Below are 8,358 nucleotides of genomic sequence, written 5' to 3' on the forward strand. Positions count from 1 at the left end.
ATGAACATTGGGGTGCATGTGACCCTTCTTTTCACTGCATCTGTATTTTTGGGACAAATACCTAGTAGTGCAGTTGTTGGGTTATAAAGTAGCTGACTTCAAGTTTCTTAATAAACTTGTAATAATATGAGTATTCCCAGTTTCTATAAACAAGTTTGGTCCAAAAACATTTTGCTTCCTGGAGTTTTCCCATTTTATAGAATTCAAATAAACACTTTAATTATGATAAAGGCTTAGCTTTCTACAAGACATCCCAAATTGCAATAATTTCAATGAGAAAGAAGCTTGCTTATTTCTCTCTTATGCAGAAGTATGATCTGGTGTGAATAATCATCCTTATGAAATTGTCAGGGGTCCAGGTTCCTGCCTTACTGCCCTGCCATGGTTCAGGTATACCTGTTATGCACATGGTCCAGTGACACAGTGACATTCCACAATAATATTCTTTTTTTTTTAAAAAAGATTTTATTTATTTATTTGACAGTCAGTAGGCAGAGAGGCAGGCAGAGAGAGAGGAAGAGAAGCAGGTTCCCCGCTGAGCAGGGAGCTCGATGCTGAGCAGGGAGCCGGATGCAAGGCTCAATCCCAGGACCCTGGGATCATGACCTGAGCCGAAGGCAGATGCTTAACCCACTAGGCCACCCAGGCGCCCCTCACAATAACATTCTTGCCATTAGACAAACAGGTAAGGGCAAAAGGAGGTGTGTCCTTTTCCTTTAATGACATAAATTTGAAGATTGCACATGCAACTTCCATGCATATCTGTTTGGCCAGTGTACTAGTTATTTTTGTTACGTTAATCAATTGCCACCAAAATGTAGTGTTTTAAAACAACAAACATTTGTCTCATGGTGCATTTCATGGTATGTATGGGTCAGGAATCTTGATATGGCTTCCCTGGGTGTCTCTAGCTCAAGCGTTCTTGCGAAGTTAAGCTGTCAGCAGGGGCTATGGTCTCAACTAAAGTTTTGACTGGGGGAGAACCCTCTTCCCAGATCACTCACATGGGTGTGGACAGGACTCAGTTCCTCGTGGGCTGTTGGACATAGGTCCCCAGTTCCTTCCTACATTGACCTCTCCAGAGAGCAGCTCACAATATGGCTGCCGACTTCCCTCAGAACAAGGAAGTGAGAGAACAAAAGAGGGCACCCAGGATGGAAGACACAGTCTTTTTAGAACCTAACCTTGGAAGTTAGAATTCCCTTCTATTCTAACACAAACAGAGTGCAAATAGGGACAGCCCAGTTTTCCCTAACCAGTTTGCTTTTTGCTCAATAAAACAATGAAGAATAAGAAAGAAACTTTAGTTATCTAGGACACAGCAGACCACACAGCCAGGACTCAGCTATTCAGTCATATCCTAGCTATGAGGAAAGTCAAGAAATGTTATTTCTGTTTAATGCACCTGTATGCCCAGCTAAAAATTCTCTCTTAATCTGAGAAAAGGAAAAGATGCTGAGGAACAAGTAGAAGCCTCTGCCCCCATAAGCCTTAAGAGATATTTTACAGGGCTTCTTGAGCTTCAGTCAGAATAAGCAAGGTTAGGCAGGAACATAAGAACCTCAAAACCTCTGCAACTAACTAAACAAAAGGTGAGCTCTTACAAAGCCACTGCAGGGTAGGACATGTCCTCAGACAACAGCCTCTCTGGGGGCAACTCCTATTCTAGGTTTTTTCACTTACTTCCACATGTGTTTTATCATCCCATGACCAGGGAAAGAGAGAGCAGGACAAGCAGGCACTGGCCCCTAAAGCTTCCACTTGGAGTGCCCAGTCTCAGCATCTCTGTTCAGATTTCACTGGCCAGCCTAAGTCATGTGGCCACACCCAACCAGTCCTAGAGAGGCAGAGGGATAGTTTGGTGCCTGCTGTTGGTTACAGATCTGGGCTTCCATCCCAGCCTGCCACTCTGTGCCAGTGGGATCCCAGGTTTGGATGACAGACCATTAACTCATTTACAGCCAAGAACAGTTTTCAGTTTTAGCTCTGAATGAACTTATGAACTTGGAACTCATTCCAACAGCAAGGAACTAAAAGGACCACATATAAATTATATTGTTTACTTGTCAACATAGACCACCCACTTCTTAATTGCTCGGGTGCTTTGGTGACTTATTAAATAATGTAGAAAACATTCTACACAATACATTTAACATGAAAAGTTGGAACAGTAGAAGCCAACATAAACATGAAATTTCTGTATTTTCTACAACAGCTGTTGTTTATGAGAATGGGACCCATAGTTTTTCTAAATGAGAATCATTCACACAAGTTTTCTGGTCCCAGATCATGTATCTTTCTTGTGGCACTATGTGGCTTTGGCATAGCTTCCTCCCACTCCTAGGATCATATGGTAATTAATGAGGTATTTGAGTGACTTTACATCACCATTTCCAGGCTACCCCAGAGTGCTCTTTGGCTGAAGAGAACAATACCTGAACATTGATACTTCTTCTACTCTTTTTCTAAATGTGACCATCTGTCTCCCTTCATCCACTATGATTGCTTCTCCATTTGGGGATGGTAATTCTAGCTGTTGTAATAAATAAATCTCAAAATCTCCATAGCTTCATATAATACTAGTTCATTTCTTATTTACTTAAAATCTCAAATGAGTATTCCTGCTTGTCACCAATAGCAGGTTCCAACCTACAGAGGTATTTGGAAACCAGACTAAGAGAGAGCCCACCATTTTCAACAATGTTTCCAAGTTTGACGTAGGCACCCACATCCCACCCAGCAAAGATAGAAAGAAAGAAATCAGAGAAAACACATCCCCTCTGTTTTGGTATTCTAGGGCTGTCATAACTAAATACCACAGGCTGGGTGGCTTAAACAACCATTTTTTTCTAATAGCTCTGGAGGATGGAAGTCCAAGATCAAGGCATTGGCAGGGTTGGGTTCTTCTGAGGTAGCCATCTTCTCCCTGTACCTTCACATGGTCTTTTCTCTGTGTGTCTGTGTCCTACTTTATCCCTCTCATAAGGACAGCATTTTGGATTAAAGCCTACCCTCTCACCTCATTTAACCTTAATTACCTCTCAAAAAACTTACCTCTAACAGTTATATTCTGAGGTACTGGGCATTAGGACTTCAACAGAAGAATTTTGGAGAGAGACAGTTCAGTTCATAACATATTATGAATCACATTAGAATAATAAATGGTCTTTGTCAAAGTAACTGACCAAAGCCAATCATAGAGCCCCACCTGAAGGAAGGGCAGTTGAGAAGTGCACTCTGTGCTTGGCAGCACTTGCCAGCAACAACTCCCCACGATGGCTTGGGAAGCATGAGTCATAGGTGGACATCTAGCCAGCTCTGCCACACCAGGAATGCTTTCCTGTGGGTCTCTTTCTCCTAACTGCCCCAAACGTCATATTCAGATTGTTCAGCACAGGGAACCAAACCCTCCAGAGGATTCTCATAGAATGTTAAAGTAAGTCTGCTCACTGTTCGCACTTCCTTTTTGTTTTTAATTTTTGTAAAAGATTTTATTTGACAGTGATCACAAGGAGGCAGAGAGGCAGGCAGAGAGAGAAGGAAGCAGGCTCCCCACTGAGCAGACAGCCTGATGCAGGCAGGGCTCGATCCCAGGAACCCAGGATCATGACCTGAGCCAAAGGCAGAGGCTTTAACTCACTGAGCCATCCAGGAACCCCTCACTGCAGGCATTTCTATACTTATGTCATGTGATGACGAAGACAGTTTTTTGCGTTACATACTTAATGCAGATTAGACTTTTTAAATGTTCAGTTTCACACTGAGATAGTAATTACTGTCTTTGCTGCCATCATCCAAAAAAAAAAGCAAATGGTGTGGCTAAAAGAGAGAGAGCTGGGAGAGCTAGGGCTACTGAAAAAGACCATCCATAATCCACAGCCAGTGCAAAATCATTCCAAATGTCTGTCATAATCCTCATCCTTATATTCCAACCTCTCAGAAATGTCATCCCTCACAGAATTCTGACTTTCCAAATGTCTATACAACACTAGCTGATGCCAGGATCCATCTTGATGAATCACAGTTTAAATACCAGTTGATAGGGTTCAGATAGCCACAAGCTCCTATTCAAGCTAACAGCTAATAAATGGAGACTTTTGAAGTTATACAATATATTGTATATGCATATATACATATGCATATATATATGCATATATTGTATTTATAAATGTAACAAAGCAAGCAGAGATTTCATCTCACTATATGAACATTTTCCTTATTTTAAGTCATTACATTTCTACCCCAGGATTCCTTCAAATGCTGTAAATGTTGTGTCCTTTTGGACTATAACACTCCAACCATCCATATTATATCCTGAGCCATCACTGTTGTTTTGGGGTTTTTTCGGTGGGAGGGAGGGTTGCTCTCTCCTTTAAATGTCTTCAAGTTTGTCAAGCTCTAAGTTTCCCAAGTAAAATTCACTTTTACTTCTCTGATCCCAAAGATTTCTATCATTGAATTCCAATAAAATTGTTGCATTCCCAAAAAATCTGTAACAGTAATTCTGAAAAGAAACTGTGGGACCCTAGGAAAATTTGTATTTTTCACAAAGCAGACCCTTGAGGGAAGGGTAGAGGTTCATCAAAATCTTGGGTGGGAGGGGGGAAAAGACAACATATACAATTTGAAAGTGCTTTTAATTGAGAAGGGACACCCAAGAGCAACCAACATAAAAGCATGTTCCTTGGTTCATCTGTCTCCTTTCCACATGAAGAAATAGGGAATGACTTCACAAGAGCCCTTCTTCCTCTGGGGAGGGAGCAGTATTTCCCTCAATGTAGAGTGGTCTTCCCTGCCTCACCCTATTAATGCACAATGGACTGGTGAATAAATGGCCATGGGGGCAGGGATGGAAGTTATGCATGGACTCAGCAACATGAACTTGTATTCATCAGGGCTGATCTGGCTATGGCCCCTACTGAACACCCAGTCTTCCAGCAACAGAGACTAACACTGAGTCTGGGTATGGAACGATTACCTGGGATAATCTGCTAACTGCCTGCTGTTAGGTTAATTACATTAGACTGCTTCTTTCATGGAAGGGGCAACATTTATTGGAATAAACACTCACTCTGATATAGATTTGCCTTCCTTGCATGAAATGCATCTGTCTAAATATCTTATCTATAGTCATGGTATTCCACATAATATTGTTTCTTATCAAAGAATTCTCTTCACAGCTAATGAAGAGTGGAAGTGGGCCAGTCCTCATGAAATTCACTGGTCTCACCTTGTTCTCCACCATTCTGAAGCTTACTTACTAGAAGGGTAAAGTGGCCCTTTGAAGATTCAATTACATGCAAGCTGGGTACCCTGAAGGGCTGGGACCAGAGTTTCCAGAATTCTGGCTACATATGTTCGAATCAGTGTCCGATATATGGTGCTGTTTCTTCCGTACACAGAATTCATGGATCCAGAAATTAAGGGGATAGAAATTGGAGTATCTTGATTCACTATTTCATCTAGTGATTTACCAGCAAAATTTTTGTTTCCTATTCCTGTAACTTTATATCTTGCTGGTCTAGACACCTAAATTACAGAGAGAGAAATGCTTGCACTGGGAAACACAACAACGATCCCCTTGAACTGGAAGTTAAGAAAGCCACCCAGCCATAGTAAGCTTCTTATGTCTCTGATTCAACAGGAAAAGAAAGTAGTTACTATGCTGGCTGGGGTGATTGATCCTAGCTAGTAGACTCTGATATTGGCTTCAGCCATTGGGTGAAAAGTGGTGTTATTCACCGCAGGAGGCACAAGTCTAAATAGAATGGAAATAAGAATTCTTTCTTGGGGATCTGCCCTATGGAAGACTTTGATGGAGTGTGGAGACGCTGCCCGGTACTACTGTCCCAATCCCCAGTGCCAGCACAAACCATGAAAGTCAGGAGAAGCCACAGGACATCATGGATGTGGTAGAAGATTATGCTAAAGAAAGATATGTAGAACCGTTAGTAATACAGTCACAAGAAAAACCAGATTGAGTTTTGGTTTCATTTAGTGACTTTAACAGTACACAAAGCTGAAGGACTTGTTTGGGTGCGTGCAAGTGTTCATACAAGTAGAGCTAAAAGAAGCAGTGTTTCATAGTCCTATGTCAGCAACAGTTTAATGTCCAGGCCCTCATGGCAATGGGAGACCATGCAAGCAAGCAGATGGTTAAATTTGCTGCCAACATTAACAAAGAGAGCATCGTAGATGTAGAAGGTGTAGTGAAAAAGTGAATCAGTAAATTGGAAGCTGTACATAGCAAGACGTAGAGTTACATGTTCAAAAGATTTATGTGATCAGTTTGACTGAACCCCTCCTGCCTTTGCAGCTGAATGATGCTGTTGGACCTGAAGTGGAAGGAGAAGAGGAAGGAAGAGCTACCGTTAACCAGGATAGAGTCCTTAATCTTAGGACTTATCAACTAGTTAAGCAGTCTTCCCTTTCCAGTCTGGCATCTGCCAATATTTTTTTAAGATTTTCTTTTTTTAAAGATTTATTTTATTTATTTATTTGACACAAAGAGAGAAGTCACAAGTAGGCAGAGAGGCAGACAGAGAGAAGTGGGGAAGCAGGCTTCCTGCTGAGCAGAGAGCCCAATGGGCTCTCAATCCCAGGACCCTGAGATCATGATCTGAGCCAAAGGCAGAGGCCCACTGAGCCATCCAGGCACCCCTGGCATCTGCCATTTTTTCTGAGAAATTTAACTAACAAAAGTTTTGGGGAGATCCAAACTCCTAAAATTATCTCAGTTGCCGGTGAAGGAGAAGTCAAGGTATTTACTGTGTCATATTTTAAAAATATTGCATAGTTGGCCCAGTCCCAACAGCTGTACAAGCAAATGTGTATTTGTGCTTATTTTGAGAAGGTTTTCTGTATTGGACCAGTATTCAGAGCTGTAGACTCAAACAGCCATGGACATTTAATTTGTTGGTATGGACACTGAAATGGCTTTTTTTTTTTTAAGATGTTATTTATTTATTTGCCAGACAGAGATCACAGGAAGGCAGAGAGACAGGCAGAGAAAGCGGAAGGGAAGCAGACTCCCTGCAGAGCAGAGAGCCCAATGCAGGGCTCGATCCCAGGACTCTGGGATGAGGGCCTGAGCCAAAGGCAGAGGCTTTAACCCACTGAGCCACCCAGGAGTCCTACTGAAATGGCTTTTAATTACCATTACCATGACATTGTGGAAGAAATTGTTGAGACCTTAATACAAACATTCAAAGGACTCCCAGAAAGGTTGAAAACTAAAATTCTGTGAATAAACAATTTCTGTGTAAGCCATTCAAACTTTTGGAGCCAACTTTAAGACTTGAGTATTGTGAAATGTAGGCTATGCTTAAGGAAGCTGGAATCGAAATGGGAAATGAAGATCTGAGTACACCCAATGGAAAACTGTTGGGTCATTTGGTGAAGGAAAGGTATGATACAGACTTTTATATTCTTGATAAATATCCATTGGTTATAAGACCTTTCTATACCATGCCCGACCCAAGAAATCTTAAAGCAGTCCAACTCTTACAGTATATTAATGAGAGAAAAAGAAATACTATCAGGAACTCAAAGAACACAAGATCCTCATCTGCTAACAGAGTGAGCCTTACATCATGGAATTGACTTGGAGAAAATTAAGGCATACATTGATTCCTTCTGCTTTGGAACCCCTTCTCATGCCAGTGAAGGTCTTGGGTTGGAATGAGTGATGATGCTTTTTTTGGGATAGCACAATGTTCATGAGACCTCAGCGTTCCCTGGTCATCCCAAACAACTCACTCCTTAAAGAAAGCCATGCTTTTAAAATTATTTCCAGTAACTTGCTATTGATCAAGCTATCCCTTAGCTACTTAAAATATGCACTGGAGTAAATATCCTATCTAAAGTGCCACAATTACTTGGATTAATTCACTGTAGGTTACTTTAAAAGAGCAGATTTTTAAAATTACTAACAAAAATAAATAAATAAAAAATTTTTAAAAAAGAGCAGATTTTTATAACTTTGGGCATGCTTCAGTAGGAAATTGTTGAACATTTTAATGAAAAATTCATATGGTTATGTTAAAAATTCATGTTGTATTACTATAATAAATGTTAATAATTTTAAGCATTTTTTAAAAAAAGAAAGAATTTTCTCTTGGACATGTTACAACCCAGAAGAAATATCAAGTGTAGATATGTGTTTGGAGTCCACAGAGGAGATCAAGTTTCTAGATACTGTTCTCCAAGTCATTGACATACAGGTGATTTTGAAAGCCATGGGACTGAATGGGATCATATAAGTAGAGAAAGATAGTGAAGACGACCCAAGACTAAACCCCAGGACTCCAACATTCTGAGATTGAGGAAAGGAGGAGAAGGAGCCAGGGAAAGATAAAG

At 40.8% G+C, this 8,358-nt stretch overlaps 1 pseudogene; it reads left to right on the plus strand.

The window, feature by feature from the left end:
* Positions 1 to 6,075: 6,075 nt before the first annotated feature.
* On the plus strand, positions 6,076 to 7,765 carry LOC122900043 (annotated as a pseudogene).
* Positions 7,766 to 8,358: the final 593 nt, after the last annotated feature.

The sequence above is a fragment of the Neovison vison genome, chromosome 1, assembly GCF_020171115.1.
Source record: "Neovison vison isolate M4711 chromosome 1, ASM_NN_V1, whole genome shotgun sequence".
NCBI lineage: Eukaryota > Metazoa > Chordata > Mammalia > Carnivora > Mustelidae > Neogale > Neogale vison.